This window comes from Ursus americanus, chromosome 12 (genome assembly GCF_024610735.1).
Source record: "Ursus americanus isolate L20-20 chromosome 12, mUrsAme1.1.p, whole genome shotgun sequence".
In the NCBI taxonomy this organism is placed as follows: domain Eukaryota; kingdom Metazoa; phylum Chordata; class Mammalia; order Carnivora; family Ursidae; genus Ursus; species Ursus americanus.
The window spans coordinates 30037623-30054948 of NC_142138.1; the positions used below are offsets into that span (position 1 = coordinate 30037623).

Sequence of the window (17326 nt, forward strand, 5' to 3'; positions counted from 1 at the left end):
AAGCCTATAGATGTTGTGCATACTAGGGGAAAAGACTGCCAAGCAGCAGCTGCTGAAGGAAAATGGTTGTGAGAAGGTGTGGTAGGGTGACTCTAATGAAGGTCACTAGCAAAGGCAGGGGAAGGGCAGCTGCTGAAAAAGAAGGGTCAGAGAACTCAGGAGGTGAGTCAAAGGGTGGGTTCTAGGAATCCAGAACAAGAGGGAATAGAACTGGAAAGATACCTGCTGGAGATCAGAGGTTCTGCAACATCAGTCCTGTTTCCCTTGTGTGGCAGACTCAGCCCATGGTTTTTGAGAAGACATGGATTTCTTAAAATGTCTGTGCTACCCAAAGCAATCTACACATTTAATGCAATCCCTATCAAAATACCACCAGCACTTTTCACAGAGCTAGAACAAATAATCCTAAAATTTGTATGGAACCACAAAAGACCCTGAATAGCCAAATGAATCTTGAAAAAAGCAAAACTGGAGGCATCACAATTCTGGACTTCAAGCAATATTACAAGACTCTAATCATCAAGACAGTATGGTACTGGCACAGAAACAGACAGATAGATCAATGGAACAAAATAGAAAACCCAAAAATGGACCCACAACTATATGGTCAACTAATCTTTGACAAAGCAAGAAAGAACATACAATGGAAAAAAGAGACTCTTCAACAGATGGTGTTGGGAAAACTGGACAGCAACATGCAGAAGAATGAAACTGGACCACTTTCTTAGACCTTACACAAATTCAAAATGGATGAAAGACCTAAATGTGAGACAGGAGACCATCAAAATCCTACAGGAGAACACAATCAGTAACCTCTTTGACCTCAGCCACAACAACTTCTTACTAGACACATCACTGGAGGCAAGGGAAAAAAAATGAACTACTGGGATTTTGTCAAGATAAAAAGCTTCTGCACAGTGAAGGAAACAATCAACAAAACTAAAAGGCAGCTTATGGAATGGGAGAAGATATTTGCAAATGACATACTGATAAATGTTAGTATCTAAAATCTATAAAGAACTTCTCAAACTCAACACCCAAAAACCAAATAATCCGTTAAGAAATGGGCAGAAGACATGAACAGACATTTCTCCAAAGAAGACCTCGAGATGGCCAACAGACACATGAAAAGATGTTGAACATCACTCATCATCAGGGAAATACAAATCAAAACCATGGTGAAATACCACCTCACACCAGTCAGAATGGCTAAAATTAACAACACAAGGAACAACAGATGCTGGCAAGGATATGGAGAAAGGGGAACCCTCTTTCACTGTTGATGGGAATGCAAACTGGTACAGCCACTCTGGAGAACAGTATGGAGATTCTTCAAAAAGCTAAAAATAGAACTACCCTATGTCCCAGCAATTGCACTACTAAGTATGTACCCAAAGTATACGAAAATACAAATTCAAAGGGCTACATGTACTCAATGTTTATAGAAGCATTATCAACAATAGTCAAACTATGGAAAGAGTCCAAATGTCCGATGACATCCACTCATCAACAGATGAGTGGATAAAGAAGAGGTGGTATATATATACGATGGAATACTACTCAGCCATCAAAAAGCATGCAATCTTGCCTTTCGCAACGATGTGACCAAAGCTAGAATGTATTATGCTGAGCAAAATAAGTCAGTCCAAGAAAGGCAAATACCATATGATTTAACTCCTATGTGGAATTTAAGAAACTAAACATGAACGTATGGGAAGGGGCAAAAGTGAGAGAGAGAGAGAGAGAGAGAGAGAGAAACAAACCATAAGAGACACTTAACTATAGAGAACAAACTGAGGGTTGATGGAAGGAAGTGGGTGGGGGATGGGCTAAATGAGTGATGGGTATTAAAGAGGGCACTTGTTATGGTGAGCACTAGGTGTTATATGTAAGTGATGAATCACTAAATTCTACTCTTGAAACCAATATTACACTGTATGTTAACTAACTAGAATTTAAATTTTAAAAAAGTGGGGGGAGACATGGATTTGGCCTCTGGCACAAGGGAATCACACAGCTAATAAAACACATTTGACTGACAACAGTCTTATTTGTTCCAGATAGTATGCTATTCCATCCTAATCCAGAATACTGATATGCTGACTTTTAACGACCATAGCAATATGTTATTTATATAAACAGTGTAAACACAGAGAGCATTTAAATTTAAAATCAAGTAATATAGGTGATTGAGTAACCATTCTAGACCACCTACAAGTGGGATCATGGATCATAACAGCCTGTTCTCAATAGATATCCCATGGGATCATTGAAATCCATAGGATGCTTGCTGCCCTATTTCTCCTGCACAACTCCGTGCCTTCCACAAGCACAGTTTGAATTCATATATTAGATGGGAATCTGTGAAAGTCATGATATTGGGTAGTTCTGCTTTTTTTAAAATTTAAATTCAATTATGGGTAGTTTTTCTTTCTACACAAGTCAGCAATTGCTGCAGAGATTAGATATGGAAGGAGTGGGTCCACCATGTTGGTTCTTTGACAAAGTTGTTATGGATAGCCTTGTCCTTTATATTAGATTTCTCAAGTCCCTTGTATAAAAATGGTCACACTGATAGTGCTTTATCCCCTCCTTCCACTCTGCTCCATTTCCCTCTTGCTCTCCCCTCACTACCCTACCTTCTTTCTCCTCCTGACAGTGTTCACCCTCTCTACCCTTCTCACTGTTATGCAGGGAAAACCCTCTTCCATTTCTCATTTCCTTGATTCCCGTACTTTGGCTGACAGACTGGCTAGTTTTTGTTTGCTGCTGGAATTCAGGGTTTCCTGCCATCCTGTGGCTCCCTCTTTCTGTTTTTATTCCTTTGATGGAAATGGCAGCTTTTTAAATTTTTGAGGAGTTGGTGGGGCAGACACTGAACTTCTCACCTCAACCTGAGGGCAGCTTAGCCTCCTTTCACATTTTTGGGGTATAGGAAGCTCCCTCTTTCCTGTGGTTTCTTCACCCTGCCTGGTTTTGGTGGCCTGTGACTGCACATTTGGAAGATTAGGTTAAGTCTACCAAATGTATGTTTTGAACGATCATTCTCAGTTAGAATGTGGACCGCAAGCCTGGTTCACCAACCACAGTGCCCTGTTGATGAGGGGTGAAGCCATGAGGTCTGTGAGAGGCCAGAATGTGGGCATCTGAAGAATGACTCCATCCAGCTGAAGAACATTCTTGTTTGCATAAGAATCTACAAAAGCAAGATAAAAATAACTTGAGAAGACTGGGCAGGATTGTGAAATTAAGATAGCAAGAATCTATACAGAATGAGAAAAAACTTTTGCTTTGAAGAAATTTTGTGGTCTTCCATTTGTGAGCTGAAAACGACCTTAATGAGAGTGAATAAGAGTAGCCTCTGATTCACAGGAATCAAGAGAAAGGAAGCTGTAATTGCTCCAAATGTAGACGTGTTGCTCAAATGAGCCCAAGCCTTCGCTGTCTGTGTATATAAATGAGCTTGTATTAATATTAATTCCCAGATTTCATCGGTTGCATGCCTAGCCTCCACAGTGCAAAGTCTTGTCCTACCTATTTGCCCCTCCCCTCTAGTGTAGAGGTGAGTCCCCAAGCCTTACACAGAACCAGGACCACTATTGCTCTTGGCAGCTACTTGCTGCTAGCCTTCCTGACCAAGTACTTCCAGGTTACTGAGATACTTTGCAAGCAACTAACTTTATGGAGGCTATGCCAGTGTTGATATGGACCCAGATCTTTCATCCTGGCCCCTGTTCTGCTTAGTCTTAAGTGTAGTAAGAGGGAGGCAACTTCTGTCCTCTGTGATGTGATTGTTGTGTGTGAGTGTGTGTGTGTGAGTGTGTGTTGGGATCTCAAAAAACAGAGTTGCTTGGATGCAAAATGTTACAGGGTTTCATGAAACAGCTCATGTACCAGCAATCTCCCCACGCAGGGGCCATGCTTCATTCAGACCCTCCCACCCTATTGCTTCATTGTGTGCCAGGCCAGACTTATTCCTAAAGGAGAAATTCCCTCTGAGGGACTTTGCTCTTCCCCTCACCACCTCCACTGCAACCCCATGCATGCCTAGGACTTACCACAGCCATGGACAGGCTTTTTTTTTTTTTTTTTCAAGGTTTTTTTCACAGATGCTCAGCTCTGTGAAAAACAGTAGGTACAAACATAAACTTGGAGGAACAACCTGACATATCTAGTTCCTATCTCAGTTTTGGCCTCGAACAAAAGGGCCATGGCCATCATGATTAGAGGCTTTGAGCAACTTAAGGCCCCTTCAGAGCATTCTTAACAAAAATGTCAATCTAGTTGTTCCTACCCTCATCACTGTTTCACTCAAGCACCTGAGTTCCAGATAAAGCCTTTAAAGTCTGTTGTTTCCTAATTTTGTCTTATGACTATTTTGTCAGCTGGTCAAAATAAGGCACATTTACGAGAATAAGGTAGATTCACAGGTTTTAGCCTATTGCTTACATTGTGTGGGTTAAAAAGACTAGCATGGAAAACAACCATCCTTTTTACTTGTGTCTGATAGAGAAATGCACTCAAATTTCCAAACGTATAAATCCTTTTTTTTTTTTTTTTTTTGGAGCTTAAGACTTTGATAAGGAAACTACTTAAATCACTTCCAGCTAGTCTTCTAGAATGTACATGAAGAAAGAGAGTAAATATTCCCAAAGAATGACAATAAAATTGTGTTTTTCTTTCCAATATTTAATTTCTCTCTCTCTACCACCGGCTTACAAGTATCCTCCTTCCTTAAGAATAAAACAAAACAAAAAAGACTCTTGCCTTAATTCATTCAGGCTGCTATAACAGAATACCAGAGACTAGATGGCTTATAAATGGCAGACATTTGTTTCTCACAGTTCTGGGGCTGGGAAGTCCAAGATCAAGGCTCTGACAAATTTGTCATCTGGTGAGACCCACTTCTTGGTTTATAGATGGCTGTCTTCTCACTCTGTCCTCATGTGGCAGAAGGGACTAGGGGCTCTCTGGGTTGCTTTTATAGGAGCAGTAATCCTATTCATGAGGGCTCTACCCTCATTACTAATCACCTCCCAAAGACCCCACCTCCTAATACCATCACTTTGGAGGCTAGGTTTCTACATAAGAATTTAAGGGTCATGAGCATTCAGTCGTTCGAGACTCTTGCCTGCCTTTAGCCATGATATTTTTGCAGTTGCAGCTCCCGTCCCACTTCCGTTACTGCTGAACTTCAACCCTCATTGTTTCCACATCACTTCCTGCTCTCTCATCAACCTCCTGCAATCTGATTTAACCCTCACTGATCTGTTGAAACTGCTCTTTTAAAGATCAAAACGATCTAATTGTCAAATCCACAAATCACTTCTTATCCTCCTTGGCTCCTTGCAGCACTGCCAACATTGTGTCCTATTTAAAACTCCTCTTTTGATCTCCCTGATGTTGTGCTCTGCTGATTTTTTCCTTATATCTCTATCTCTGACCTTGTTTCCTTCTCTGGATATTTTCCTCCTTTTGTCCCCTAAGTACAGAGTTTTAAAAAATGAAATATTCCATGCATATGAAACAGCAAAAAAACAGTAATATAAAGAATACCCAGGCACCCACCACCCGGTCTAAGAAAGAAAATTACAGCTGTAACTGAAATCCCCTATGTGTGCCTTCTTGATTGTTTTCCCCTCCCCCCCCCCCAGAGATAACCAGTGTTCTGGACTTTGGGATTATCAGTGTCATGTATGCCTTATACTGTTACTAAAAATATTTGTTATGATACTTCCTTGTCCAGTTTAGCAGTGTGTGCTTGAGCAAGTCTAGGGAGGCACTGTTTACAAAGGTTGTGATAGAGAAAATGCTCCTTAAAATTGTGTAGTGTACAACCTACATGGAGAGATGCAGGGCCCTCACTGTTTTGCCTGTTTGGATTTTTTTTTTATATATAAATGGTATTATACTGAATGTATATATGCATGTAACTTGCTTCTTTCTCTGAACATCATTGCAAAACTGGGGAAGGAAATACAGTCTTCAAGACCACCCTCACTTCGTACACCTATTGAGACTTCTGGAGTTCCAGAGCTACTCTCACATTTGGTAATTTATTAAAAGATTCACTGAATACACTGAGAGCTGCTATTCTCACACTTATAGCTTACAAAAGGGAAGGACACAGATTAAAATCAGCCAAGGAAAGAAATGCATACAGCAGAGTCCAGGAAACTCCACACATGGAGCTTCCAGTCCTCTTCTCCCTGTGGAATCATGGATAGTATTACTTTCTAAGCAACAGTGTGTGACAGTATACATGAAGTATTGCCCACCTGGAGAGCTCACCCAAGCCTTGGAATCCGAGTTTTTATTAGAGCTCCATGATTGACTGCCCATATGGCTTACCTCTGGTCTGCAGATCCTCCAGAAGTCAAGTAAATACTGGGTAGCCCAAACCCCCACCATAAATCACCCTGTGATTTGGTCTGGTGACCAAAGCCCCCAAGCAAAGAAAAACATCCCAGGTATGACATTCCAGGAGCCTCGAGTACGGCTGCCACTAGCCACGGGCAAAGGCCAGATGTGGCTTTGGGTAAGGTTAATTCATCACTACATAAGTATGTTTGGGAAATTCATTCTTATTGTTGTAGGAAGCTGAAGTTTGCCTGTTTTCCTCTTAAAACATATTTGGGGTAGTTTCCAAGTTTTGGCTGTTAAAAACAGTGCTGTTATGAACATTTGAGTACATAACATCCTGGTGTACATATGTAAGTTTCTTTTGGGTATGTATATATAACTAAGGAGGGGATTGCTGGGTTGTACGGTATATGCTTCTTCAGATTTCCAAGCAATGCCAAATTGTTTTCCAAAGTGGACATACCAGTTTATTTTCCCACCAAAAGTGTATGAAAGTTGCAACTACTCTATGACCTTACCACATTTGCTATTGTTGGATTTTTTTTTTTAATTTTCTCGATGAGCATACTGTAGTGATATCTTATGGTTTTAATTGGAATTTTCCTGATTACTAGTGAGTTTGAGCTGCTTGTTTTTAAGAGAAAGAAAATAGTTTTATTATTGAATAAGATTAAACCAGAATGTGATGCATATCACAGATAATCCACTAAGAGACTGCAGAGAGAAGGAAATTTCACCCCTTTTATGTAGCTAAGGGAATACAACCCATTATATTCATACTTTCATGATAAAATTGCTAATTTTCTTGTGACGTTGTGACTGGAGGTAGGTTTTGCAATCTGGAGCCAGGTGACAGTTGACAGATTTACAAATGCCCCCAGGGGACAGTACTACACCCTTTGAAGTTCCCACCTTAGAATGATATCGCTGGGTAAAGCATGAGCTCACCTGCAAGTCCACTAGAAACAGCAGGAGCTCTCCATCTGGTCCTGCTGACTTGCAGACCCGATTACAGTGAATTTGCACTGCAGTGCCTCATCATCTGTTCACACATGAGCTGCTTTCACAGTATTACTGGCCATTGTGTTTCTTTATCTAAGAATTGCTTGTTCATATTGTTTGCTCATTTTTCATTCAAGTTGTTTGCCTTTTTCCTTATTAATTTGTGTGAGTCTTTTACTATTATGGTATTATGGGCACTATACTTTTGTAGTTAATATGCATTGCAAGTACATTTGCCTAGTCTGTCTTTTTATTTTAGGTTTGTGATTTTTGTGTTCTGTGTGAGAATCACAAATTCCTGTGGCCAATATATTCTAAATTTTTTTAAGATTTGGTTTTTCAAATTCAAATTTTTAAACATCTAGAACTTATTTTTATTTATAACATGAGTTTGGAGTATTCCTCTGTGTGTGTGTGTGTGTGTGTGTGTGTGTGTGTGTGTGTGTGTACCACATTTTCCTTATCCATTTGTTAATAAGTGAACACTTAGGTTGCTTCCATGTCTTGGCTACTGTAAATAATGCTGCAATAAACATAGGGGTGCATATATTTTTTTCAAATTAGTGTTTTTGTTTTCTTTGGGTAAATACCCAGTAGTGGAGTTATTGGATCTATGGTATGTCTATTTTTAATTTTTTGAGGAACCTCCATAGTGTTTTCCACAATGGCTGCACCAGTTTGCATTCCTACCAACAAGAATTCCATTTTATTTACATCCTTGCCAACACTTGTTATTTCTTGTCTTTTTTATTTTAGACATCCTTGAATAAATCTTATTTGATCATGACATTATATTCATCTATATCTGTTTGCCTTTATAAATACACAAATGCATTGTTTTTTTAAAGATTTATTTATTTTAGAGAGAGAGAGCACAACTGAGAGGGGCAGAGGGAGAGGGAGAGAGCACCTCAAGTAGACTCTGTGCTCAGGTTGGAACCTGACACAGGGCTCAATCTCATGACCCTGAGATCACCACCTGAACCAAGTGTCTGATGCTTAACTAATTGTACCACCCAGGCACCCCCACACATACATTGTTAAGTACAATTTGCTAATACTATATTTAGAGTTTTTGGGTTTTTTTCATTCTCTTTTGATTTTCCTTTCTTTTTTTTTTTATTGTTGTTGTTTGTTTGTTTTTTTCCATATTCCAAAGAGAGATTGGCAGTGAGGGCATTCTGTCTCCCACTCTTGTATCTCTCATCAGATGAATCTCAGATCACTATTTCCAGCCCTGACATTTCTCCTGAGCTCCAGACCACACATAGTCACCTGAATAGTTCATTTGTACTTGCTCAAAAATCATCACTCCCTTAACCTAAAAATTACATTTTATTCCTACTCTTTATTATGTCCAATAGTTTCAGTGGTCTGTTAGTTTTGTCATGGGATATATCTTTACTCCATCTCTTTATTTCCACCTTGACTTTCATAATCCAGGTCCTAATTACTGCTTGCCTTAGTTTATTGTAAGAACTTTATTTTTTACTTTCTCATTAGTCTTTCTCCCTGTAGATTTGATTCCCCACTCCCATTCTCCCAGTCTAGTCTATAGGCTGTGCTAGGTAACCTTTAAATTTTTCATTTTATCAGTCTCCAGGGCCTGCTGTGGCTCTTGTTTATGTGATTGTCAAGTGCTTCCTCTTTTAGACTTGACATGTCTCTAGTCGCACTGCCCATCAGTCCCCTTCAGAACCTGTCCTCCAGCCATACTACTTGTCCCTAACATGTCCTGGCATTCCCAATCTCCGAACTTTTCCAACATTGTCCTTTACAATGTCTCTGATTCAAAATCCTAAATCATTATAGCATATAGCTAGTGTTTACTGAGGACTGTTTATGTTGAAACTAATGAGCTAGCTGTTTGATATATATCTCATTTAGTATCACCACGTTCCTGTGATGGTAAAGATTTCTACATTTCCTGAATGCTTATATATTTTAGGCACTGTTCTAAGTATCATTTTGTTTAATCCTCACAACCACCCTATCAGATGAGTGCTGTTATCCTTACTTTACAAATGACCATATGAGATCGAGAGAGGTAAAGTAAGTTGCTCATGGCTATACGTCTAGTAAGTGGCAGATCCAAGACTTGAGCACAGGTGGTCAGTTTCTAGATACTCCATTCCTTGCCATTACAGGTGAGGGGACCAAGGCTGAGTGGTGGAATAACTTGTCCATCTGTGCCAGAGCTTTAGGTGCATTGGTTAATGACTATTTCTCTTACTCTCTTATTTCCTTTTCTAGACCTTCACTTCCCCAGCTCCTCCCGTATTTCATGTGAAGTCTAATTTCTTTATGAAATCCTTCATTCCAGTAATACAATACTCTGTTTTCTTAATTGAACCCTGACACACTCACAGTACTTTTCAGGTTGCACATAATCTTCATAGACATGATCTCATTTACTCCAAAGCTTTCTTAGGATTTGAATTATTATTATTTTTTTCTTTATGAGTCTACCCAAACTAACCTTAAACCTCTCAAGAGTGAAGACGGTAAAGGATGAGAGAAAATGCTCTTTCTGTAGTGTCCTGAAAATTTTTAAGTAAGAAAATAGATACAAAATATTGGAGTCACAGTTCATGAGTCTGCCAGATAAAAGTCATTCTGAACTTCCAGATGCTTTTTCAAGAAGGTGGAGGTTTGCAAGTCTGGAGGACAGCTCCCGGAGAGCGAAAATAAATTCTGCCACTTTCCGGGAGAGTTTTATTTCCTCCATATGTTTATGCATTTTTCTTTTCCTTATGTCTGTGATTCATTGCTGGCTCAAGCCTCATCTGTGAGTGGCGCTGGGAAGATTGATGGCTGGGAGGGCTGCAGGAGTGGTGAGACCATTGCTGCCGTGATGTGACACAGTTCTTGGCATTTATACAAAAATGGAAAGTTCAGACAGCCACAGAGTAGTGGAAATAGCTCTGGGAACCCTAGCTTTTACCAGGAAATCATTTGACTTTCGGTGAGGCCAGGAAATCACACACACATAAAAGATTGGTAGCAGTTTTATAACAATTTCAGAATACGAGCAAACGCTTGTCTATGAGCAAAAGCTTACACTACCAATAGTGAGGATTTTAGCCCTTGATCACACTAAAGATCAGGATTTCTCCTGTTTCCTTTCACTTTCTTTCTGCTTTTATGCACCTGACTAAAAGGATTGGCTCTTCCATGGTATTAAACCTCCGGAGTTCTGCCTCACGTGCTGCTTCCCAGTATAGTGCACAAGTAATAGAAAGGAGAGGCTAACATCCCAAGCACTGGGCTCACTTGTTTTAGGGCATGGACTCAAAGGTACTATGTGAGTGGTTATGACGGGTGTTGCTGGTATCATGCAGATATGGGTTTTCTTCATTAAAGAAATGAGTGCCCACTATGTAGCAAGCATGATACTAAGTAAAAATTTGTATTTTTTTCAGCTTCTCCACATATTAGCGGTGTGACTTTGAGCAAATTACTTAATTTCCTTGAGCTTCGTTTCCTAATGAAAGTATAATGTCTACCTCATAAGGTAGTATAAGGTTTGAATGAAATGATTTCTGTAGAGCATTTAGCTAGGCCCAAGTGCCTACTAAAGTGCTTGCCATGTAACAGACAATCCCCTAATTAATGGCAAAACCAGAATTAATACCAAGGACACCTGACTTCTATTTGATGCTCTGCAGTAACCGTTTTTGTTTTCTAAAAAAGGTTATGTTACATTATTTACACTCATATATGACTTTTATATTCACTGTGGTAAAGCAGATACTTATATTGTGATGCCTCATCTGGTCTGAGCCTGACTCCCTGGTTCTATTCATTATATTCCAACTTTTGCATATCCTTCAAACTTCCTTCAATGGGATGCTTGTTAGTTGTGCCTGCTTGATGCGGACACCAGGTGGCGCCTGGTGTCAGATTTGGAGAAGCAGTTGTCCGGGAACTGGGGTCTGTGCCATCTAGGGAGGCTAATCCAGAAGGGAGAGGTTGTATGCTGGGTACACCAACCTTCAAGAAGTTTCTCCCTCCTATCATTTAGTAAGGAAAGGAATTCTTAATTTTTTTAAAAGTAAACTTCAATTTTACAATAAAATCCACTCCTAACTATGCCCTAATCATATCCAGCTACCAAGTAATGCAAAATTGATAACTTCTTGATGTTCATCCAGGGCCTTCACTGGGAACAGAATTTCTAAAAGGGTCCATTTCTGTGACAACAGAAGGAAACACAATATAAGCTCTGGTAAGAAAAGCAGTTACTCATAGGTGAGGAGACTTGGAAGGGCGTTGGATTGCAACTTTGAATAAGAAATGTTGCCATATTTTATAGAAGCCAAAATGCCATTGATTATAAGTCTCCCCATTGTTTTATTTGTACTCAGAAAGAAAAAACCTTGCCAATTGAATTAGAACATTGTGGGGCACCTGAGTGACTCTGTTGGGTAAGCATCTGACTCTTGGTTTCGGCTCAGGTCATGATCAATTCCTGAGACCGAGCCTGGAGCCAGGCTCTGTGCTCAGTTGGGAATCTGCTTAAAGATTTTCTCCCTCTTCCCCTGACCCTGCTCATGTGCATACATTCTCTCTAAATAAATAAGTAAATAAATAAATAAATCTTTAAAAAAATAAATGAATGAATTAGATTATTTATTCTAGGGGCTGACCTGATTTCAGAGATATTAAAATGTGAAAAACCGTTGTGTTTTTCATTCAATGAAATCAGGTAAATCTGAGGACAAGTTTCAGAACCAACTGACTCCTAGATGTCTTAGCCTCCCCCTCAATCCTTCTCTACCCTAGAACAATGAGAAGATGGGCTTACAAGCAGTCAAGGGTACTGGGCTTCCAGAAAAGTGGTTCTTGTCCTTAGTGAAACTAAATGCAAAATGGTCTATTCAGGTCTATTCAGGTAATACTAAAACACAAAATACCAAAGACTACATAGCTTATGAACAGCAGAAATTTATTTCTCACAGTTCTGGAAACTGGAAGTCTAAGTTCAGGGTACCAGCATGGTCAGATGAGTCCCCTCTTCCAGGCCACAGTCTTGTATTCTCATAGGACAGAAGGGACTAGGGAGCTCTGTTATAAGATCACTAATCCCATTCTTGAGGACTGCACCCTCATGACCTAATCACCTCCCAGTGGCCCTACCTACTAATACCATCACCTTCAGGGGTTAGGATTTCAACATATAAATGGGGAGGGCAGTGGGAACATAAATAATCAGACTATAGCAGGTCCCTTCCACTTTTCCTTGGAGAGCTAAATAAACCCATGTAGTTAATGGTGACTCACTGTAGCCTCTAGCACACTGTGGCTGTTTTGGGGCCAAATCCAGTACAATGCCTGTTTCTGTACAGCTTACAAGCTAAGAATTGTTTTTACAAATGAATATTTGAAATGAATATGATGGCAGAAAGCATTAACTATGACTGTAATTAAGTGAAATTACTGTCCAAAAAGTTTTCCTTCTTGTCATTAGATCTGTATTATTAAAAATTATATTAAATTATTATTATTATATGTTGAATTTAATCAATACTACATGATATTGCTACTTAGCCCACGAAGTCTAAAATATTTACTGTCTAGTCCTTTACAAAAATGTTTGCTGACCTCTGCTTAAACCAAAATGGAAATCACAGATTAATCTGTTCATTTCATTCATTAGCAGGAGTGCCAGGTTATCTGAACAGAAATTGGGCTGGATAAATCAACTTGTTGCAAATGGCCAAACCCAATTAATGGATACATATTAGGAATGTGATTGTTAAGTGAGATTTTTTTAAAGCACTAGAACATACACATATAAAATTAGTGCTAAAAGTAGACATCTAGAGAGCCTCTGATTATTCTACAACTGTCGGAGTGGTCTTTAGACCTAGTTTATGAAACATGCAATGGAACCTGTTATTCATTCCAACTAGTTTACATCTCTATTTATTACTTTTATTATTTTTAAAGATTTTATTTATTTATTTGACAGAGAGAGAGCGAGAGAGCATACAGGGGGAGCGGCAGAGAGAGAGGGAGAAGCAGGCTCCCTGCTGAGCAGGGCCTTGGGATCATGACCTGAGCCAAAGGCAGACGCTTAACCGACTGAGCCACCCAGGTGCCCCTACATCCCTATTTATGTAATTTTACCCAAAACACTGACCAGACTGATTTATTTCTTTCAGCAATTCTCTGTTTTGATTTCTTTCAAAACTATGTCTCTGCTTAAAACAAGGGGAGTTGTATATTCAAAGACCTCTGTAAATTCTCTTTTATTAATTATCAGTTAGGGCCTTGATTTACTGTGGCTTTAGCTCAGATGATAATGTTCTTATTGGTCTCTGAGATTTTAGTTTTGGGAGTAGGCCACATCTATAAGACGTATTGATATGGTTACATTAAAATATGCAACTTTCTCAGGCAACTTTCAAAATAATATTTTATTATTTATGCTGTTAAGGATGCTTGTCTTAAGCTTTTTAAAAAATGAACTAGTATTAAGCAAGGTCTTTTGTTGAAAATGTTTATATTAATAGATAACAAAAGGCTTGGGGAATGGTGAAGAGTCAGGGTCAAACGAAAAGTGGGTTTCTGGTAGAGAGGTGCAGGGCTAGCCAGTCTTCTCATGTTTTGGGGAACATGACCGGGTGGATTATTTTGAAGCTGTCAAGTCTTTGGCCTTTCTTGGATTTTTTGGTATGGCAGTGCAAGCAAGATATAACCTGGCTGAAGTCCTTGCTATCTACTCTACCAGGATAGCAGGAGATCACCCTCAGCTTGCTTACACAGGAAGACGTATGTTGAAATAACATTTGTGATAAGTGAAGTCACGAGATCTTTTGTGCACTGGTTTTTCTTTTGTCTTAGATGCATTCATATTAGGGTTTAAAACCTTACCACAAGCAGATTTCATGTCATAAGGCACCAAAAGAGTTTTCTGTCAGGAAGTAATGCCGAGTGTTCTGTTTTGTGTTTGAATTGTATTAAAAATGTTCTGCATACAGAGCGGTCTGGAACTGATCATTCATTGAAGAATATTTTTTTACATATTTTAAATGTTTATTCCAAAGATTCAGCCCTGGCTTACTAGATAAAAGATTCCATATACTAATAAATTGAAAATATTTTAATTATTGCAAAATGAAGAGAGTTGAAAGGTTTTTTTGTGCAGATACTAGCCTGTCTTTTTTTTTTTTTTTTTAACCTGGGAAAGTCTTGAATGGCTTTGCTTTTCTACTTCTACATAGATGCTGTATGGTGCATATGGCAACAGTTCCTGACAGTGGGTACTGGCAAGTATAGATGTTAACGGGGGTTGCCCCTTAAAACATCCCTCTTCAATAATGTAAAGAAATATGCTTCTAATGCATTTGACACTTTTTAGGTAGGGTATTTATACAGAAATTGATACACAAAAGCTTCAGGTGACATCTTCAAATGTTAACAGCTATAGAAGAGAGAGAGCTAGAAGTGCAATCATGGTCATGATTGCCGACTTAAAATATAAGGATATAATTTATACTTTTATATGTGCCATAAACCATAGCACATTTAAACCTTTCCCTTAGTCTCATTGGGGAGGACAGAGAGCTTCATAGTGCTTTGCGTATCTTCCTTATTTATATTGTATGGGCCATAGAGCAGCTTTCTATTCAATATTCATGGCTATTATTGAAATATATATACATATATATGTATATATATGTGTGTGTATAATGTATTGGGTATCTAGAATCTACAGGCATGGTTCTAAATCCTTTTCGTGTTCTAATTCTTTTAACCCTCACAATAACCCTATGAGGTGTACATATCCTTTTCTTTCCAAAGAGACAGCTGCTAACACCTAGTCACATACAACCTAGTGCTAATAACCTCTTGATTAATTCCTGCCAGGTTTTATACTTTACTTTTGAACAGGGCCTTTGTAGGGAGGAATCCTTAGTATCATGAGAGGCTAGTGGGGGGTCACATGGCAGATGAACATTCTGGCGTTTCTGAAATGTCATGCTCTTCCCTGTCACATTGGCCATGCATAGTGGCACGAGTGGGTATTTCCTGGAAGACTTCACAGGGTCCTCAGCCATAGCAAAAGGACTTCCAGTCAAGTGTACTATTTTCTTTGGGTCTCCAGAATTTTCATCACATTGTTTATTACAGCAATAATGCTGGATGTGGGACATAAAGATTGCCTACTTTTGTAATATTTTTTATTGTTTGAATAAAGAAGGCTTTGGAAGTGCAAAGTGTTAGATTTCTATGGTACATTACTATACATTTTACTTGGCTAGTGTCAGCCCTAACGTTTTATGTTTGGAAGTTAACTATTATTAGGGTGTCATTTAAAATTTTCTAAAGGGTGAGAAATGGTCTTAATGGAGACCTCATCTGCAATCATGCCTATCAGGCAAAAAGCAATCTCATTCTTTGAGGTCTATTCACATATTTGAAAATTACATGGGTTGGCCTTATAAATCAATTTGGAGTGTCATTGTTTGACTGTGACATGTATTGGATTTTTCAAAGGAAATACGCAATTTTTCTTCCTAAACTCATATTAAATCAATACCCCCAATCTAAGAGAGGAGAGAAACTGGGTGAACACCAAGCAACCACCAATTTAACAAACTAATGGTAAGAATGGAGGGGGGAAATGTAGACTCAGAAGCACTTTTTTCTAAATAGGTTTTTATTTAAATAAGCCAATCAAGTAGTTTGCCTTTAAAGGCCATGGTCATAAACATGGTTTAGCGTTCTGGAGAAATAACCATTTCTTTCTTTTATAAGTGAGTGCCACTACCTTCAAAGGAAGACTCTGGAAGTAAGCACTTCGATTATTATAAAAATGCTATGGTTATTAATTCAGCTGAATGCTTTTTAAAGTCCCTTTGCCTTTACATTTTAGACTTTTAGTTTTAGTTCTTCCCTCCAAAATTTACTTCATCCTCTTTTATGCCCTGCTCTCGGAAAGGTGAATGTTTCTCTTTTTCTAATTTTAATAAGTTCTTGCGTTCTCAATAACAAAGTAATTGTTTATGAGTAAGAGGATGAAAAGATGCATTCCCCCCCTTCAGCATTCACTTCCTTTCCCATTCTTGAGGTTGTCAGTTCTGATGGAATCTTATTGTAAGTCAGCAAAATTTTTGGTTTCTCATCAAGGGGGGCCAAGCTACCAAAAATGCTGGTCTGCAGAATTTTGGATAATTCCTAAGAGAATTCTAAGGTAGTATTTTTGTCTCTATCTTAGAGGGGTGAATGCTCCTGGAAATAGCTGTCAGGATGTCGATCTTTGGAGCTTTAATACCTTAATTTTGTTGTCACTTTGTTTCCAGCTTTCTTCTGCATTATTTTTCCTGGACACAGTTATTCACCCTTCAGCCAAGAAACATTTAAGATAACAGTTGTTGTCAGGGAATCGACTTGTTTCCAGGAGGTTTTTTAAAGCATTTTGATTTCTTTTAACTATTCTAAGTTGATAGGAAGTGAACAGTTTCCCTCCCTAATATACAACTTATTAAAATATTTTAAATTTGTCAGTAAGAATAAAGAAGGTTTGCCATCTGTGGTTTCTTAACTAGATCTGACTATTGCTTAGTTAAGAGAGATTACCGAGAAAAGTCTTAAGAAAGCCCAGGGCATTGTAGGAATTTGTTCACTTGACTGTCTTTCTGTTATGTTATAAGCTACTTGAGGGCAAGAACTGTGTTTTATTCATCTTTGTATTCCCAGAGCTAGTGCAGAGCTTGACACTGACTGGACATTCAACACAAGAAAATGAATGAGTGCATGTTGAGAGAAGGTCCTGGGTCATTCTTCTAATTCTGAATAGGACTGCATCAAGCATGTCTAAGAGACATGGTTACACCGTATCTTATATTTAAGAGTAATTGGAAAAGAATAATCAGCAAAATCATATGTAACATGTAGAATATTTTACAGTGCACTTTAGAAAACATTTGTATCATTACATCTATCCTAATAA

The 17326-nt window shown here is 38.7% G+C and overlaps 1 long non-coding RNA gene across 1 annotated transcript in view; it reads left to right on the forward strand.

The window, feature by feature from the left end:
* The window catches only part of LOC123794974 (uncharacterized), a 75009-nt gene that overhangs the window by 15073 nt on the left and 42610 nt on the right, over positions 1-17326 (forward strand). The window lies entirely within an intron of this gene.